Source organism: Triticum urartu, chromosome 7A (assembly GCF_056163025.1).
Source record: "Triticum urartu cultivar PI428250 chromosome 7A, HENAU_Tu73, whole genome shotgun sequence".
Classification (NCBI taxonomy): Eukaryota; Viridiplantae; Streptophyta; class Magnoliopsida; order Poales; family Poaceae; genus Triticum; species Triticum urartu.
Genome location: NC_141879.1, coordinates 575327109 through 575347026, shown reverse-complemented (window position 1 = coordinate 575347026; position 19918 = coordinate 575327109). Strand labels below are relative to the sequence as shown.

General features: G+C 46.9%; 1 non-coding gene across 1 annotated transcript; it reads left to right on the top strand.

Annotated features, from left to right (window-relative positions):
- Window positions 1-12915: 12915 nt before the first annotated feature.
- On the top strand, window positions 12916-13081 carry LOC125526221 (U1 spliceosomal RNA). Its single transcript, XR_007291632.2, has one exon. It is a non-coding gene; the product is annotated as a U1 spliceosomal RNA (small nuclear RNA).
- The last annotated feature ends 6837 nt before the right edge of the window (window positions 13082-19918 follow it).

The window sequence follows — 19918 nt, the reverse complement described above, 5'->3', positions numbered from 1 at the left end:
GCAGGGCTTCGCTAAGCTCTATGGAGGAGGAGGAGGTGTTGGAGAGGGAGAGGGAGGCACCAAGGCGTGGGGTGAGAGGCCCTCCTTCCCCCACTATATATAGGGAGCCTAGGGAGGGGGCGCCGGCCCTAGGAGATGCAATCTCCTAGGGGGGCGGCGGCCAAGGGAGGAGTCCCTCCTCCCCAAGGCACCTAGGGGGTGCCTTCCCCCTTTGGGACTCTTCCCCTAGGGTTTTCCCACCCTAGGCGCATGGGCCCTAGAGGGAAGTGGTGCCCCAGCCCACTTTGGGCTGGATCCCTTCCCACTTCAGCCCATGGGGCCCTCCGGGATAGGTGGCCCCACCCGGTGGACCCCCGGGACCCTTCCGGTGGTCCCGGTACAATACCGGTGACCCCGAAACTTGTCCCGATGGCCGAAATAGCACTTCCTATATATAATTCTTTACCTCCGGACCATTCCGGAACTCCTCGTGACGTCCGAGATCTCATCCGAGACTCCGAACAACATCCGGGTTACTGCATATACATATCCCTACAACCCTAGCGTCACCGAACCTTAAGTGTGTAGACCCTACGGGTTCGGGAGGCATGCAGACATGACCGAGATGACTCTCCGGTCAATAACCAACAGCGGGATCTGGATACCCATGTTGGCTCCCACATGTTCCACGATGATCTCATCGGATGAACCACGATGTCAAGGACTTAATCAATCCCGTATACAATTCCCTTTGTCTAGCTGTACGATACTTGCCCGAGATTCGATCGTCGGTATCCCGATACCTTGTTCAATCTCGTTACCGGCAAGTCTCTTTACTCGTTCCGTAACACATCATCCCGTGATCAACTCCTTGATCACATTGTGCACATTATGATGATGTCCTACCGAGTGGGCCCAGAGATACCTCTCCGTTTACACGGAGTGACAAATCCCAGTCTCGATTCATGCCAACCCAACAGACACTTTCGGAGATACTTGTAGTGTACCTTTATAGCCACCCAGTTACGTTGTGACGTTTGGCACACCCAAAGAACTCCTACGGTATCCGGGAGTTGCACAATCTCATGGTCTAAGGAAATGATACTTGACATTAGAAAAGCTTTAGCATACGAACTACATGATCTTGTGCTAGGCTTAGGATTGGGTCTTTGTCCATCACATCATTCTCCTAATGATGTGATCCCGTTATCAATGACATCCAATGTCCATGGTCAGGAAACCGTAACCATCTATTGATCAACGAGCTAGTCAACTAGAGGCTTACTAGGGACATGGTGTTGTCTATGTATCCACACATGTATCTGAGTTTCCTATCAATACAATTCTAGCATGGATAATAAACGATTATCATGAACAAGGAAATATAATAATAACTAATTTATTATTGCCTCTAGGGCATATTTCCAACAGTCTCCCACTTGCACTAGAGTCAATAATCCAGTTCACATCGATATGTGATTAACACTCAAGGTCACATCCCCATGTGACTAACACCCAGAGAGTTCTGGGATTGATCATGTTATGCTTGTGAGAGAGGTTATAGTCAACGGGTCTGAACCTTTCAGATCCGTGTGTGCTTTACAAATCTCTATGTCATCTCCTAGATGCAGCTACCACGTTCTATTTGGAGCTATTCCAAATAACTGTTCTACTATACGAATCCAGTTTACTACTCAGAATAATCTGGATTAGTGTCAAAGTTTGCATCGGCGTAACCCTTTACGACGAACTCTTTTATCACCTCCATAATCGAGAAAATTCCTTAATCCACTAGTTACTAAGGATAACTTTGACCGTTGTCCTGTGATCCATTCTTGGATCACTCTTGTACCCCTTGACTGACTCATGGCAAGGCACACTTCAGGTGCGGTACATAGCATAGCATACTATAGAGCCCACGTCTTAAGTATAGGGGACGACCTTCGTCCTTTCTCTCTATTCTGCCGTGGTCGAGCTTTAAGTCTTAACTTCATACCTTACAACTCAGGCAAGAACTCCTTCTTTGACTGATCCATCTTGAACACCTTCAAGATCATGTCAAGGTATGTGCTCATTTGAAAGTACCATTAAGAATTTTTGATCTATCCTTATAGATCTTGATGCTCAATGTTCAAGTAGCTTAATCCAGGCTTTCCATTGAAAAACACTTTCCAAATAACCCTATATGCTTTCCAGAAATTCTACGTCATTTCTGATCCACAATATGTCAACAACATATACTCATCAGAAATTCTATAGTGCTCCCACTCACTTCTTTGGAAATACAAGTTTCTCATAAACTTTGTATACCCCCAAAATCTTTGATCATCTCATCAAAGCATACATTCCAACTCTGAGATGCTTACTCCAGTCCTTAGAAGGATTGCTGGAGCTTTGCATACTTATTAGCATCTTTCAGGATTGACAAAACCTTCCGGTTGTATCACATACAACCTTTCCTCAAAAATCGTCAAGGAAACAATGGTTTTTTGGCATCCTATCTGCAAGATTTCACAAATAATGCAGTAATTGCTAATATAATTCCAACAAACTCTTAGCATCGCTACGAGTGAGAAAGTCTCATCGCAGTCAACTCCTTGAACTTGTCAGAAAACATCTTAACGACAAGTCGAGCATTCTTAATGGTGATACCTACCATCATTATCCGTCTTCCTTTTAAAATCCATATGTACCTAACAGCCTTACTGTTGGAAATATGCCCTAGAGGCAATAATAAAAGCTTTATTATTATATTTCTTTGTTCATGATAATTGTCTTTATTCATGCTATAATTGTGTTATCCGGAAATCGTAATGCATGTGTGAATAACAGACACCAACATGTCCCTAGTAAGCCTCTAGTTGACTAGCTCGTTGATCAACAGATAGTCATGGTTTCCTGACTATGGACATTGGATGTCATTGATAACGAGATCACATCATTAGGGGAATGATGTGATGGACAAGACCCAATCCTAAACATAGCACAAGATCGTATAGTTCGTTTGCTAGAGTTTTCCAATGTCAAGTATCTTTTCCTTAGACCATGAGATCGTGTAACTCCCGGATACCGTAGGAGTGCTTTGGGTATACCAAACGTCACAACGTAACTGGGTGACTATAAAGGTAGACTACGGGTATCTCCGAAAGTGTCTGTTGGGTTGACATGGATCAAGACTGGGATTTGTCACTCCGTATGACGGAGAGGTATCACTGGGCCCACTCGATAATGCATCATCATAATGAGCTCAAAGTGACCAAGTGTCTGGTCACGGGATCATGCATTACGGTACGAGTAAAGTGACTTGCCGGTAACGAGATTGAACGAGGTATTGGGATACCGACGATCGAATCTCGGGCAAGTAACATATCGATTGACAAAGGGAATTGCATGCGGGGTTGATTGAATCCTTGACATCGTGGTTCATCCGATGAGATCATCGTGGAGCATGTGGGAGCCAACATGGGTATCCAGATCCCGCTGTTGGTTATTGACCGGAGAGTCGTCTCGGTCATGTCTGCTTGTCTCCCGAACCCGTAGGGTCTACACACTTAAGGTTCGGTGACGCTAGGGTTGAGAAGATATGTATATGCAGTAACCTGAATATTGTTCGGAGTCCCGGATGAGATCCCGGACGTCACGAGGAGTTCCGGAATGGTCCGGAGGTAAAGAATTATATATAGGAAGTGCTGTTTCGGCCATCGGGACAAGTTTCGGGGTCACCGGTATTGTACCGGGACCACCGGAGGGGTCCCGGGGGTCCACCGGGTGGGGCCACCTATCCCGGGGGGCCCCATGGGCTGAAGTGGGAGGGAACCCAGCCCAAAGTGGGCTGGGGCGCCACCCCCCAAGGGCCCATGCGCCTAGGGTTGGGGGGGAACCCTAGAGGGGGCGCCCCCTTTCTTGGGGGGCAAGCCCCCCACCCTTGGCCGCCGCCCCCCCCCCCTAGTAGATCCATCTACTAGGGCCGGCGCCCCCCCTTGGCACCCCTATATATAGTTGAGGAGAGGGGAGGACTTTATACCTGAGCTTTGGCGCCTCCCTCTCTCCCCGTTACGTCTCTCCCTCGTAGTATAGGCGAAGCCCTGCTACTGTGACGCCCTGCATCCATCACCACGCCGTCGTGCTGCTGGATCTTCATCAACCTCTCCTCCTCCCCTTGCTGGATCAAGAAGGAGGAGACGTCTCCCGTCCCGTACGTGTGTTGAACGCGGAGGTGCCGTCCGTTCGGCGCTTGGTCATCGGTGATTTGGATCACGTCGTGTTCGACGACATCATCACTGTTCTTTTGAACGCTTCCGTGCGCCATCTACAAAGGTATGTAGATGCATCCAATGACTCGTTGCTAGATGAACTCCTAGATGATCTTGGTGAAACGAGTAGGAAATTTTTTGTTTTCTGCAACGTTCTCCAACACTTACGACCATCAAGTAGTTCTCCCAAAGTCTACACTTTGTTTTCATATATGGATCCTCTCTCGGATTATATGGCCTCGAGCCATTTTGGAATCCAGGCCCACCATCGCTTCTCCATAGCTCGTAGGTTCATTGTTGTCTAGCAACATGACTTCCAAGACAGGATTACATACCACTCTGAAGTAGTACGCATCCTTGTCATCCCACGAGGTTTGGTAGTGACTTGATCTGAAGTTTCATGATCACTATCATAAGCTTCCACTTAAATTGGTGTAGGTGCCACAGGAACAACTCCTGTGCCCTGCCACACACTAGTTGAAGAGACGGTTCAATAACCTCATCAAGTATCCACCATCCTCCCACTCAATTCTTTCGAGAGAAACTTTTCCTCGAGAAAGGACCCGATTCTAGAAACAATCCCTTATTGCTTTCGGATCTGAGACAGGAGGTATACCCAACTGTTTTGGGTGTCCTATGAAGATGCATTTATCCGCTTTGGGTTCGAGCTTATCAGCCTGAAACTTTTCACATAAGCGTCGCAGCCCCAAACTTCTAAGAAATGACAGCTTAGGTTTCTCTAAACCATAGTTCATATGGTGTCATCTCATCGGAATTACGTGGTGCCCTATTTAAAGTGAATGTGGTTGTCTTTAATGCCTAACCCATAAACTATCGTGGTAATTTGATAAGAGACATCATGGTATGCATCATATCCAATAGGGTGCAGTTATGATGTTCGGACACACCATCACACTATGGTGTTCCAGGCTGTATTAGTTGTGAAACAATTTCCACAATGTCTTAATTCTGTGCCAAACTCGTAATTCAGATATTCATCTCTATGATCATATCATAGATATTTATCCTCTTGTCACGACGGTCTTTCAACTTCACCCTGAAATCACTTGAACCTTTCAATAATTCAGACTCGTGATTCATCAAGTAAATATACTCAACATCTTACTCAAATCATCTGTGAAGTAAGAACATAACGATATCCACTACACGCCTCAGCACTCATTGGACTGCACACATCAAAATGTATTACTTCCAACAAGTTGCTTTCTACTTCCATTTTACTGAAAACGAGGCTTTCAGTCATCTTGCCCATGTGGTATGATTTGCATGTCTCAAGTGATTCAAAATCAAGTGAGTCCAAACGGTCCCTTTGCATGGAGTTTCTTCATGCATATACACCAATAGACATGGTTCGCATGTCTCAAACTTTTCAAAAACGAGTGAGTCCAAAGATCGATCAACATGGAGCTTCTTCATGCGTTTTATACCAATATGACTCAAGTGGCAGTGCCACAAGTAGGTGGTACTATCATTACTATCTTATATCTTTTGGCATGAACATGTGTATCACTACGATCGAGATTCAATGAACCATTCATTTTAGGTGCAAGACCATTGAAGATATTATTCAAATAAACAAAGTAACCATTATTCTCCTTAAATGAATAACCGCATTGCGATAGACGTAATCCAATCATGTCTATGCTCAACGCAAACACCAAATAACAATTATTTAGGTTTTAATACCAATCTCGATGGTAGAGGGAGCGTACGATATTTGATCAACCTTGGAAATACTTCCAACACATATCGTCATCTCACCTTTTAGCTAGTCTCCGTTTATTTCGTAGCCTTTTGTTTTGAGTTACTAACACTTAGCAACCGAACCGGTATCTAATACCCTGGTGCTACTAGGAGTACTAGTAAAGTACACATTAACACAATGTATATCCAATATACTTCTATCGACCTTGCCAGCCTTCTCATCTACCAAGTATCTAGGGTAATTCTGCTCCAGTGGCTGTTCCCCTTATTACAGAAGCACTTAGTCTCGGGTTTGGGCTCAACCTTGGGTTTCTTCACTAGAGCAGCAGCTGATTTGCCGTTTCATGAAGCATCCCTTTTTGCCCTTGCCCTTCTTGAAACTAGTGGTTTCACCAACCATCAACAATTGATGCTCCTTCTTGATCTCTACTTTTGTGGTGTCAAACATCGCGAATATCTCAAGGATCATCATATATGTCCCTGATATATTATAGTTCATCACGAAGCTCAAGCAGCTTGGTGGTAATGACTTCGGAGAACCATCACTATTTCATCTGGAAGATCAACTCCCACTCGATTCAAGCGATTGTTGTACTCAGACAATCTGAGCACAAGTTCAACAATTGAGCTTTTCTCCCTTAGTTTGCAGGCTAAGAAAATCGTCGGAGGTCTTATACCTCTTGACGTGGGCACGAGCCTGAAATCCCAATTTCAGCCCTCGAAACATCTCATATGTTTCGCGACGTTTCAAAACGTCTTCGGTGCCTCAACTCTAAGCCGTTTAACTGAACTATCACGTAGTTATCAAAAATGTGTATGTCAGATGTTCGCAACATCCATAGACAACGTTCGAGGTTCAGCACACTGAGCGGTGCATTAAGGACATAAGCCTTCTATGAAGAAATGAGGACAAACCTCGGTTTACAGACCTAGTCCGCATAATTACTACTATCAACTTTCAACTAAATTTTCTCTAGGAACATATATAAACAGTAGAACTGAAGCGCGATCTACGACATAATTTGCGAAGACCTTTTGACTATGTTCAGGATAATTAAGTTCATCTTGTGAACTCCCACTCAGATAGACATCCCTCTAGTCATCTAAGTGATTACATGATCCGAGTCAACTAGGCCGTGTCCGATCATCACGTGAGACGGACTAGTCATCATCGGTGAACATCTTCATGTTGATCGTATCTACCATACGACTCATGCTCGACCTTTCGGTCTCTTGTGTTCTGAGGCCATGTCTGTACATGCTAGGCTCGTCAAGTCAACCTAAGTGTTTCGCGTGTGTAAATCTGTCTTACACCCGTTGTATGTGAACGTTAGAATCTAACACCCGATCATCACGTGGTGCTTCGAAACAACGAACTGTCGCAACGGTGCACAGTTAGGGGGAACACTTTCTTGAAATTATTATGAGGGATCATCTTATTTACTACCGTCGTTATAAGTAAACAAGATGCATAAACATGATAAACATCACATGCAATCAAATAGTGACATGATATGGCCATCATCACTTTGCTCCTCTTGATCTCCATCTTCGGGGCTCCATGATCATCATCGTCACTGGCATGACACCATGATCTCTATCATCATGTCTTCATGAAGTTGTCTCGTCAATTATTACTTCTACTACTAAAGCTAACGGTTAGCGATAAAGTAAAGTAATTACATGACGTTTATGTTGACACGCAGGTCATAAATAAATTAAGACAACTCCTATGGCTCCTGCCGGTTGTCATACTCATCGACATGCAAGTCGTGATTCCTATTAGAAGAACATGATCAATCTCATACATCACATATATCATTCATCACATCCTTTTGGCCATATCACATCACATAGCATACCCTGCAAAAACAAGTTAGACGTCCTCTAATTGTTGTTTGCATGTTTTACGTGGCTGCTATGGGTTTCTAGCAAGAACGTTTCTTACCTACGCAAAAACCACAACGTGATATGCCAATTGCTATTTACCCTTCATAAGGACCCTTTTCATCGAATCCGATCCGACTAAAGTGGGAGAGACAGACACCCGCTAGCCACCTTATGCAACTAGTGCATGTCAGTCGGTGGAACCAGTCTCACGTAAGAGTACGTGTAAGGTTGGTCCGGGCCGCTTCATCCCACAATGCCACCGAATCAAGATTGGACTAGTAACGGTAAGCATATTGAACAAAATCAACGCCCACAACTACTTTGTGTTCTACTCGTGCATAGAAACTACGCATAGACCTAGCTCATGATGCCACTGTTGGGGAACGTGGCATAAATTCAAAATTTTCCTACGTGTCACCAAGATCTATCTATGGAGTCATCTAGCAACGAGGGAGGAGTGGATCTAAATACCCTTGTAGATCGCGCGCGGAAGCGTTCAAGAGAACGGAGTTGATGGAGTCGTACTCGTCGTGATTCAAATCACCGATGATCCTAGTGCCGAACGGACGGCACCTCCGCGTTCAACACACGTACGGAGCAGCGACGTCTCCTCCTTCTCGATCCAGCAAGGGGAGGGAGAGGTTGAGGAAGATGGCTCCAGCAGCAGCACGACGGCGTGGTGGTGATGGAGCTGCAGTACTCCGGCAGGGCTTCGCTAAGCTCTATGGAGGAGGAGGAGGTGTTGGAGAGGGAGAGGGAGGCACCAAGGCGTGGGGTGAGAGGCCCTCCTTCCCCCACTATATATAGGGAGCCTAGGGAGGGGCCGCCGGCCCTAGGAGATGCAATCTCCTAGGGGGGCGGCGGCCAAGGGAGGAGTCCCTCCTCCCCAAGGCACCTAGGGGGTGCCTTCCCCCTTTGGGACTCTTCCCCTAGGGTTTTCCCACCCTAGGCGCATGGGCCCTAGAGGGAAGTGGCGCCCCAGCCCACTTTGGGCTGGATCCCTTCCCACTTCAGCCCATGGGGCCCTCCGGGATAGGTGGCCCCACCCGGTGGACCCCCGGGACCCTTCCGGTGGTCCCGGTACAATACCGATGACCCCGAAACTTGTCCCGATGGCCGAAATAGCACTTCCTATATATAATTCTTTACCTCCGGACCATTCCGGAACTCCTCGTGACGTCCAGGATCTCATCCGGGACTCCAAACAACATTCGTGTTACTGCATATACATATCCCTACAACCCTAGCGTCACCGAACCTTAAGTGTGTAGACCCTACGGGTTTGGGAGACATGCAGACATGACCGAGATGACTCTCCGGTCAATAACCAACAGCAGGATCTGGATACCCATGTTGGCTCCCACATGTTCCACGATGATCTCATCGGATGAACCACGATGTCAAGGACTTAATCAATCCCGTATACAATTCTTTGTCTAGCGGTACGATACTTGCCCGAGATTCGATCGTCGGTATCCCGATACCTTGTTCAATCTCGTTACCAGCAAGTCTCTTTACTCGTTTCGTAACACATCATCCCGTGATCAACTCCTTGATCACATTGTGCACATTATGATGATGTCCTACCATGGCATCAATCTTCTTCCTCAAGCTCGATACTTCATGCTCTCTCTTCACCTTCTCCTTAGTCCTCTTGTCGTCATCGGGCTTGTTCAAATTTCTTGGGCCACCATTGTCCTCATCTTCATCCATGTTTGTAAGTGAACCTCTCTTCGGTGGGGATTCTTTGTCGATCAACTTCCACTTCTCGCACTCTTTGAGCAAGTTCCAACAATGCTCCAGTTTGAAGAATTTGCCTTCCGAAACTTCCATGTCTTTGTATCTATATTGGGCAATTTTGTCCTACACAATATGATGCAATATAATATGCACAACTTGAACAAAGGCAAAACAAACTCACCTAGTCGGATTCCACGGTTCCACTTGGAGGTGCATTGTGTACTTGCTCCAAGCAAGCTGCCCAACGGCTGCACATAGGCTTGATCACATCCCAACGCCCTTCAAGCAACCGAAATGTGCGTGGAGTCCTATTGGGGTACTTTGCCATCATGCGAAAGTATTAATCTTCGATCCTTTGCCAATACCTCTTGGCGGTTTGAGAAGTACCCGTGCAGGCATCAAGAGACACCGCACTCCATGCCCTGATCAGGATTTGATCTTCCAAGATCGTGTAGTTCTTCGATCTCTGGCTTTTCCTACCTTTTGTTTGCGATTGCTCATACGCTACCTCATCGATCTCCTCCACTTCTTCCTCCCCACCATGATCATCCACGCCGTCCTCCGTTTCATTGTAGTCGAATGCGGCGAACGGGGCTTGATCGATGTCAACGGCGTTTGTGTCCAACAAGTTCACGAACTCGACAGTTGCATTGTTCGAACCATCGCTATAGTGAACGACAACAAGTCACGAGCTATCGCAAATGGCGAAAAGCAAAGAAAATTGCCATGACCGAAGACGCATACCTTCCGGCCATTTCGTCAAACACCTCGCTTGCGGTGGGAGCAGCACCGTTGAGCGGCATCGCCGGGGAACCTCTTTCCGGGGCGGAGGCAGTGGATGAAGGAGGTGACTTCTTTGTAGCTGGAATCCTCTTCCTCTTTACGCCGGTGGCCTTAGCGACCTTCTCCGCCGCCGGCCGGGATCGCGCAGCGGCGTTGGCGGCCGGAGCGCGGGCCTTCGCGGCGGGGGCAGCCGGATTCCCGCCCTGCACGACCACATTGCCCTGCCGCTTGCGGGCAGGCGTGGCGGTACCTTGGGCGACGGCGGGGCCAACATGGCCGGCGACGAGATCCGCCCAAGGGGATTGAGCGTGCGCGACCTCGACGGTGACGGGGGACAGCAGGGAGTCATCCATGGCGGCGAAGAACGGCCGGGGAATGCACCGGAGCGTGAGGTGGCGAGGCAATGGTGGTGGTGGGGGGGGGGGGGGGGGACGGCCACGCGGAAATGTCCTTCCCGCCAAATCTCGCTGCGGATAGGGGCTGAGCTCGAGTCGTCCTCCTAGCCCGTGAATCTAGAGGTCGGGGGAGATCTTTTACCGCGCCCCACAAAAACTTTTACGGATCGGCCGCGAATGCGGTGTCTGATCGGTCAGGTTTTCCCGCCCCGACCCGCATTTTAGAGGTTATTTTGCGGGTCGGGGCGGGATGCGGGGTCTGCTAGAGATGCTCTTAGTAACGCAACTCGTGTCTTCGAGGCTTCTTTTAGCTGGAATGAATTTTATAAGATTTCTAGAGAAATTAAATTTGGGAATGCATTAATGTGTATGTTATTCCATTTTCATGATTGGAATTTTATGATTTTTTCAGTACAATTTCGCAAGCTGATTCAGTTTACACTATCAGAACAAGAAATAGGACATGTGCTGATAGAAGTAAAAGAAATAAGAAATGCAGTATAGATAAAACAAGAATTTCTTTTCATCTTTTCCCCTCTGTTTGGTCAGTACTTTAGTTATCTATAAACATTCTTATATTAATGTACAGAGAGAGTACAGAATATTTTGAAAGATTATTTTACAAGCACAGCATAGATGCATGGTGATCACTCTCACTTTTTTTGTCTGCTCGTGATCATTCTCATAGAATTATATTCTTGGGATCAACCGGTGGCACTCGGCTTATCCCAGATACTCGGTTTATCATCATCCGTCAGCAGCTGCTAACGAGATTACAGCCACCTGGCGAGGATCTCCGCAACCCTAGGTTCCACAATCAAGGTGCGCGCGCAACACTTTCATCATGGCGATCGATCACCAACAGTATCGGCCAACGATTTGGTGATCACTGCTCTGATCACCGCCGATCACCGAGTGCAATCATTCATGCGATCGACGCGGCGAAGAACGCGCGCGGCACGCCCCGTGATCGGTGATCTGATCACCGCTAATCAGTCCAATCATTCATTGGATCCCTCTGCAACCGCCTCCATTCTTTTAATCCACCTGTGGGATCTGGTAATATCTAGGCCGCGCTTCGGTGGCCGGCGCCAAGCGCAGAACCAGAAAGCGACCAGTTCAAGGTATAGACGGACGCTTCTTTGATCCCGGAAGGGCCGGGAATCCACGAACCACGATGACGGTGATGAATCACATGCTGCAGAACAAGTAAAGAATCGGCAAGCTAGCTCTTTGTCATTTCCTATTGATCTTTCGGTTGATGAGAGCCCAGCTCACCTCAACAGCCATCAGGTGTTTGTTTATCTCTCTGGCTCTCCTATCACGCTTGACTAGGAAGTCTGGGTCGACATGGCTTATCAATAAACTATCACTCAGATAAATTAAACAACTTGACATCACTTGTTTTTCTTTCCTTTTCCCAGCGAGGAATGGCTATATGTTCTTTGAATGGGAGAGATATCACCGAGGACCGAAACTTTCGCCAATAATTGGAATAGTGTAATAATGAGATAATGGCCTGTGAAAGTTTCTAAATCCAGTACTAGACTAGAACATTATTGGGAGACGGAAAACTACCGTCAACTACAAACACAGGTCAACGCTGTTTCCTTGCCCTTTTGAGTACTCAGATAGGAGTATCATGTATAGTACAGCTCTTGGAAGCCGAGCGGCAAAAAAATTGAGCCACTCCTTTCTCCCTACAAAAAAATTATCACCTCCTTTTCCCCTTTTACAGTTTCTTGGCAAGAGCAAACAGTGAGCAATCTTTACCTTTTTTTGTTTTATTTTTCTTTTGAAAAAGTAAGCAACCTTTATTCTGGCTACTGGGCCTAGCCATCCAGAGCCCATTCAGTAACGCAAGTCCACGCGACCAGGCTAATTAGTCCCACGTCTGAGCAGCCCATAACTACACAGCGCTCTTGTTTAGTTTAGTACCACATCAACAACACAAGAAGATTAGACTAGGGCGAATCAACCTATGGTTGAGTTGGTTAGGTGCTCATAGGGGTAGGGTGTGCGTGTGTGCGTTTATAGGGATGAGTGTATGCGCGTGTATATGAGCGCTTGTGTCTGTACTGATGCTAAAAAAAAGAAGATTAGACTAGGAGAGCAGGCTATATTATGGTGACTAGGTGTTTCATTGCAACATACTTAACTGGACGGGGTCGACGAGCAATCAACAAGGCTCGTGGCCTAGATCAATGGCTTACATTATTGCATTTGATGAATGCGTTAGTCTACCATCTCCCTAAATGAGAGAATGGACGACGTCATAATTTATGATAGAGGGGGTATGCGTTTACACGGCCCAAAATCATTGGTTAAGTCAGTACTAGGATGGAAATGTGCAACTTTCAGTTCTCGTCGCTTCATGCAGAATCAGAAAGCGACCAGGGTATACTTTGTTGTGATATGCAGGTTGATGGTTTTGTACTCGGCATGAGTAGCGACGTGTTGTCGCTTACCGCGATAATTGGTCTATGTTTCTTTCACTTTTGTGCTGATATTTGATAGGACGCTTCTTTGATTCGTGAAGGGTCGGAGATTGACACACAAACTCATAAAGTAAAGTGTGGGAGCTGGCAAGGCTAAAGATTGTCGTGTTATCAGACGGAGAGCATAGGGATGCAACACTTGTTTTTATTACCTGGTCAGATAGTGCTTCTCTTTCATTTTTCTCGGCGATCTTTTCATTAACTTATCACTGCTCGCAAACGACACTTAATCGTGACGTTACCTTGTTCGGCGCGACCGGCCGTCTGCGCCGTGACCGACACAGGATGAGATTCCCTGGTGCCGCTTTCGGAATCCGTCCTGCGTCGCCGGGCATCTCATCTCGCCAGCAGCCTAGCATTAACACCCGAAGCAAGCACGCAACAAGAATTCCCTTCCTCCGGGAATTATTGCGCTAAACATCCGTCCATCTCGCTCAACTCGCTTGGGTCGACGGCATCGGCATCCCGGGCAGGCAGGGCGGAAGCCCGGCGAGCGCCCTGCGTACGTCGCACACCAACGGCAGCGACAGCTGCAGATCTCTCTCTCCCACACGTCGCTCTCGGGAGCCAACGCGTCGTACGTACGTCGTGGCAATGGCGACATGGCATCGCATGGCCAGCCTTCCTGTTCATCGGTCCTACCGCGCGCGCGGAACGGGACGCCGACGGCCTGTCTCTTCCCGGCGTCTCCTTTTGCCCTTTGGCCGTCTCCAACGTGCAGGAGGAGCCTGTGTCTCAAAAAGGTGGAGCGCGACGGGAGCGAAGATCTTCCTTTCGTAGCTCTGGATGATGCGCGGCGCGTCGGGATCTCTTGAACTCGCCGTTCGTTGGTTTTTGGGTTGGCTTGAAGGGCACCCGTCTGTGTGCAATGTGGCGACGGACGTGGCGATAAGTGATCAGGAGTCCGGTTGATAAATGATAACCAAGGTCGATTATTGGGGTTCTTTCGTTTTCACGAGGTTTAAGTTCATCATAATATAATCTGTTGAGCGGATGGATCGATTGGTTTGAGGTTTGGTACTACAATTGTATGTCGACATGATTGTCGACCGGTGAAAGAACAATGTTGAATGCGTGCCATGGCCTGCAACTAAGGGCAGCTTTTTTAAAAAAAAAAAGGAGGAAGATCCTCGACCTCTACATCTGAACGATGCATATAATCACTTTATTAGTTGTTTATACAAGATCTTACAAAATAATATAACAGTAAGACTAAAGCCACCGTTTATGCAATATCTGTCACTACTCATATCCAATTTATGAAGGGATGCTGATAGTCTGGGCCTAATATCAAACAGACCTCGCAGTCAAACCTACCATCTAAGACCTGAGGTCCCATTCAGGACGTCTGCCGGGTATGGGGTACCCACTGGTCCGGCGCACTCTTCAACTAGGACGCCTGCTAGGTATGAAGCCGCTGTGGCCACCTTTCACCAATCCATCTTCAGAACTGTACTGTTGCATCTACCTTGCCCGATCTAGCTGCCGTCGACGCCACCACGAGGCCAGACCGCGTCACCCTCCCGCCCGAGTCCATCTCCCCGCATCGAACGTCGAGTCACCACAGCGCCATGCCGTCGAGATCCGCCGCGAGCCCATTCAGGACGCCTGTCGGGTATGGTGTGCACCTCCAAGAATGACGCCCCAAAGGGGGAACGACACTAGAGCGCCGCCGTCATCCGATCATCCGATCTAGGGTTTTCCCCGGAGGTAGCAGAGAGTGGCCTTGAACTTCTCCATGGCGATGCCTTCAAGAAGGGAACGATGCAGATAGCGCCGCCACCGCCAGCCTTGGCTATAGCCGAAAGCAAGTTTTCACCTAGATCTGTTCGAAGGAATCCAACTCCCGTGCACGGCCGCTGCCACCATCGAGCTAAGCACTCACCGCCGTCGGCACTGCTACCTCTTGAGCACTGCGCTGGTTTTCCCTTGAAGAGGAAAGGGTGATGCAGCAAAGTAGTATAAGTATTTCCCTCTGTTTTTGAGAACCAAGGTATCAACCCAGTAGGAGACTACACGCAAGTCCCTCGTACCTGCACAAACAAATAAAAACCTCGCAGCCAACGCGATAAAGGGGTTGTCAATCGCTTCACGGTCACTTACGAGAGTGAGATCTGATAGAGATAATAATAATAAGATAAATATTTTTGATATTTTTATGATAAAATAGTTCGGAAACTTATATGATGGACAATAGACCCGGGGGCCATAGGTTTCACTAGTGGCTTCTCTCAAGATAGTATAAGTATTACGGTGGGTGAACAAATTACTGTCGAGCAATTGATAGAAAAGTGCATAATTATGAGAATATTTAGGTATGATCATGTATATAGGCATCACGTCCGTGACAAGTAGACCGAAACGATTCTGCATCTACTATTATTACTCCACACATCGACTGCTATCCAGCATGCATCTAGAGTATTAAGTTCATAAGAACAGAGTGACGCATTAGGCAAGATGACATGATGTAGAGGGATAAACTCAAGCAATATGATATAAACCCCATCTTTTTATCCTCAATGGCAACAATAAAATACATGCCTTGCTGCCCCTGCTATCACTGGGATAGGACACCGCAAGATTGAACCCAAAGCTAAGCACTTCTCCCATTGCAAGAAAGATCAATCTAGTAGGCCAAACCAAACTGATAATTCGAAGAGACTTTCAAAGATAACCAATCATACATAAAAGATTTCAGAGAAGAATCAAATATTGTTCATAGATAAACTTGATCATAAACCCACAATTCATCGGATCTCGACAAACACACCGCAAAAAGAGTGTTGGAAATATACCCTAGAGGCAATAATAAATTAGTTATTATTATATTTCCTTGTTCATGATAATCGTTTATTATCCATGCTAGAATTGTATTGATAGGAAACTCAGATACATGTGTGGATACATAGACAACACCATGTCCCTAGTAAGCCTCTAGTTGACTAGCTCGTTGATCAATAGATGGTTACGGTTTCCTGACCATGGACATTGGATGTCGTTGATGACGGGATTACATCATTAGGAGAATGATGTGATGGAAAAGACCCAATCCTAGGCCTAGCACAAGATCGTATAGTTCGTATGCTAAAGCTTTTCTAATGTCAAGTATCATTTCCTTAGACCATGAGATTGTGCAACTCCCGGATACCGTAGGAATGCTTTGGGTGTACCAAACGTCACAACATAACTGGGTGGCTATAAAGGTGCACTGCGGGTATCTCCGAAAGTGTCTATTGGGTTGGCACGAATCGAGACTGGGATTTGTCGCTCCGTGTAACGGAGAGGTATCTCTGGGCCCACTCGGTAGGACATCATCATAATGTGCACGATGTGACCAAGGAGTTGATCATGGGATGATGTATTACGGAACAAGTAAAGAGACTTGCCGGTAATGTGATTGAACGAGGTATCGGGATACCGACGATCGAATCTCGGGCAAGTATCGTATCGATAGACAAAGGGAATTGTATAAGGGATTGATTAAATCCTCGACATCGTAGTTCATCCGATGAGATCATCGTGGAACATGTGGGAGCCAACATGGGTATCCAGATCCCGCTGTTGGTTATTGACCGGAGAGTCATCTCGGTCATGTCTGCGTGTCTCCCGAACCCGTAGGGTCCACACACTTAAGATTCGGTGACGCTAGGGTTGTAGAGATATTAGTATGCGGTACCCGAAAGTTGTTCGGAGTCCCGGATGAGATCCCGGACGTCACGAGGAGTTCCGTAATGGTCCAGAGGTGAAGATTTATATATAGGAAGTCTAGTTTTGGCCATCGGGAAAGTTTCGGGGGTAATCGGTATTGTACCGGGACCACCGGAAGGGTCCCGGGGGTCCACCGGGTGGGGCCACCTATCCCGGAGGGCCCCATGGGTTGAAGTGGGAGGGGAACCAGCCCCAGGTGGGCTGGTGCGCCCCCCATGGGCCTCCCCCTGCGCCTAGGGTTGGAAACCCTAGGGGTGGGGGGCAAGTCCCTCCCTTGGCCGCCGCCCCTCCTTGGAGATTGGATCTCCTAGGGCCCCCCCCCTAGGGGTCCTATATATAGTGGGGGGAGGGAGGGCAGCCGCACCGAAGTCCCTGGCGCCTCCCTCTCCCTCTGTGACACCTCTCCCTCTCGTTGGTGCTTGGCGAAGCCCTGCCGAGATCCCGCTGCTTCCACCACCACGTCGTTGTGCTGTTGTATCTCCATCAACCTCTCCTCTCCCCTTGCTGGATCAAGAAGGAGGAGACGTCTCTCCGTTCCGTACGTGTGTTGAACGCGGAGGTGCCGTCCGTTCGGCGCTAGGATCATCGGTGATTTGGATCACAACGAGTACGACTCCATCAACCCCGTTCTCTTGAACGCTTCCGCTTAGCGATCTTCAAGGGTATGAAGATGCACTCCCTCTCTCTCGTTGCTAGTATCTCCTAGATTGATCTTGATGACACGTAGGAAAATTTTGAATTATTGCTACGTTCCCCAACAGTGGCATCATGAGCTAGGTCTATGCGTAGCTTCTATGCACGAGTAGAACACAAAGTAGTTGTGGGCGATGATTTGTTCAATTTGCTTACCGTTACTAGTCTTATCTTGATTCGGCGGCATCGTGGGATGAAGCGGCCCGGACCGACCTTACATGTACACTTACGTGAGACTGGTTCCACCGACTAACATGCACTAGTTGCATAAGGTGGCTAGCGGGTGTCTGTCTCTCCCACTTTAGTCGGATCCGATTCGATGAAAAGGGTCCTTATGAAGGGTAAATAGAAATTGGCATATCACGTTGTGGTTTTGCGTAGGTAAGAAACGTTCTTGCTAGAAACCCATAGCAGCCACGTAAAACATGCAACAACAATTAGATGACGTCTAACTTGTTTTTGCAGGGTATGCTATGTGATGTGATATGGCCAAAAGGATGTGATGAATGATATATGTGATGTATGAGATTGATCATGTTCTTGTAATAGGAATCACGACTTGCATGTCGATGAGTATGACAACCGGCAGGAGCCATAGGAGTTGTCTTAATTTATTTATGACCTGCGTGTCAATGAAAACGCCATGTAATTACTTTACTTTATTGCTAACTGTTAGCCATAGTAATAGAAGTAATAGTTGGCGAGGCAACTTCATGAAGACACGATGATGGAGATCATGGTGTCATGCCGGTGACGATGGTGTTCATGCCGCGCCTCGAAGATAGAGATCAAAGGCGCAAGATGATATTGGCCATATCATGTCACTTTATGATTTGCATGTGATGTTTGTCATGTTTACATCTTATTTGCTTTGAACGGCGGTAGCATAAATAAGATGATCCCTCGCAATAATTTCAAGAAAGTGTTCCCACTAACTGTGCACCGTTGCTAAGGTCCGTTGTTCCGAAGCACCACGTGATGATTGGGTGTGATAGGTTCTAACGTTCGCATACAACGGGTGTAAGCCAGATTTACACACGCAATACACTTAGGTTAACTTGACGAGCCTAGCATGTACAGACATGGCCTCGGAGCACGGAAGACCGAAAGGTCGAACATGAGTCGTATAGTGGATACGATCAACATGAAGATGTTCACCGATGATGACTAGTCTGTCTCACGTGATGATCGGACACGGCCTAGTTGACTCGGATCATGTATCACTTAGATGACTAGAGGGATGTCTATCTAAGTGGGAGTTCATTGGATAATTTGATTAGATGAACTTAATTATCATGAACATAGTCAAAAGGTCTTTGCAAATTATGTCGTAGCTCACGCTTTGGTTCTACTGTTTTAGATATGTTCCTAGAGAAAATTTAGTTGAGAGTTGACAGTAGTAATTATGCGGACTGGGTCCGTGAACTGAGGATTGCCCTCATTGCTGCACAGAAGGGCTATGTCCTTAATGCACCTCTCAGTGCGTTGAACCTCGAGCGTCGTCTGTAGATGTTGGGAAACATCTGACATATATGTTTTGATGACTACGTGATAGTTCAGTGCGTAATACTAACGGTTTAGAATTGTGGCACCAAAGACGTTTTTTGGAATGTCACAGAACATATGAAATGTTCCAAAGACTGAAATTGGGATTTCAGACTAGTGCCCACGTCAAGAGGTATGAGACCTCTGACAAGTTTCTTAAGCCTGCAAACTAAGGGAGAAAAGCTCAATCGTTGAGCATGTGCTCAAATTGTCTAAGTACTATAATCGCTTGAATCAAGTGGGAGTTAATCTTCCAGATGAGAAAGTGATAGTTCTCCATAGTCACTGCAACCAAGCTATTAGAGCTTAGTGATGAACTATAACATATCACGGATAGACATGATGATCCTTGAGAAATTCGCGATGTTTGACACCATGAAAGTAGAAATCAAGTAGGAGCATCAATTGTTGATGGTTAGTAAAACCACTAGTTTCAAGAAGGGCAAGGGAAAGAAGGGATACTTCATGAGACGGCAAATCAGTTGCTGCTCTAGTGAAGAAACCCAAGGTTGAACTAAACCCGAGACTAAGTGCTTCTATAATGAGGGGAACGGTCACTGAAGCTGAACTACCCTAGATACTTGGTAAATGAGAAGGCTGGCAAGGTCGACAGAAGTATTTTGAATATACATTATATTATTGTGTACTTTACTAGTACTCCTAGTAGCACCAGGGTAATAAATACCGGTTCGGTTGCTAAGTGTTA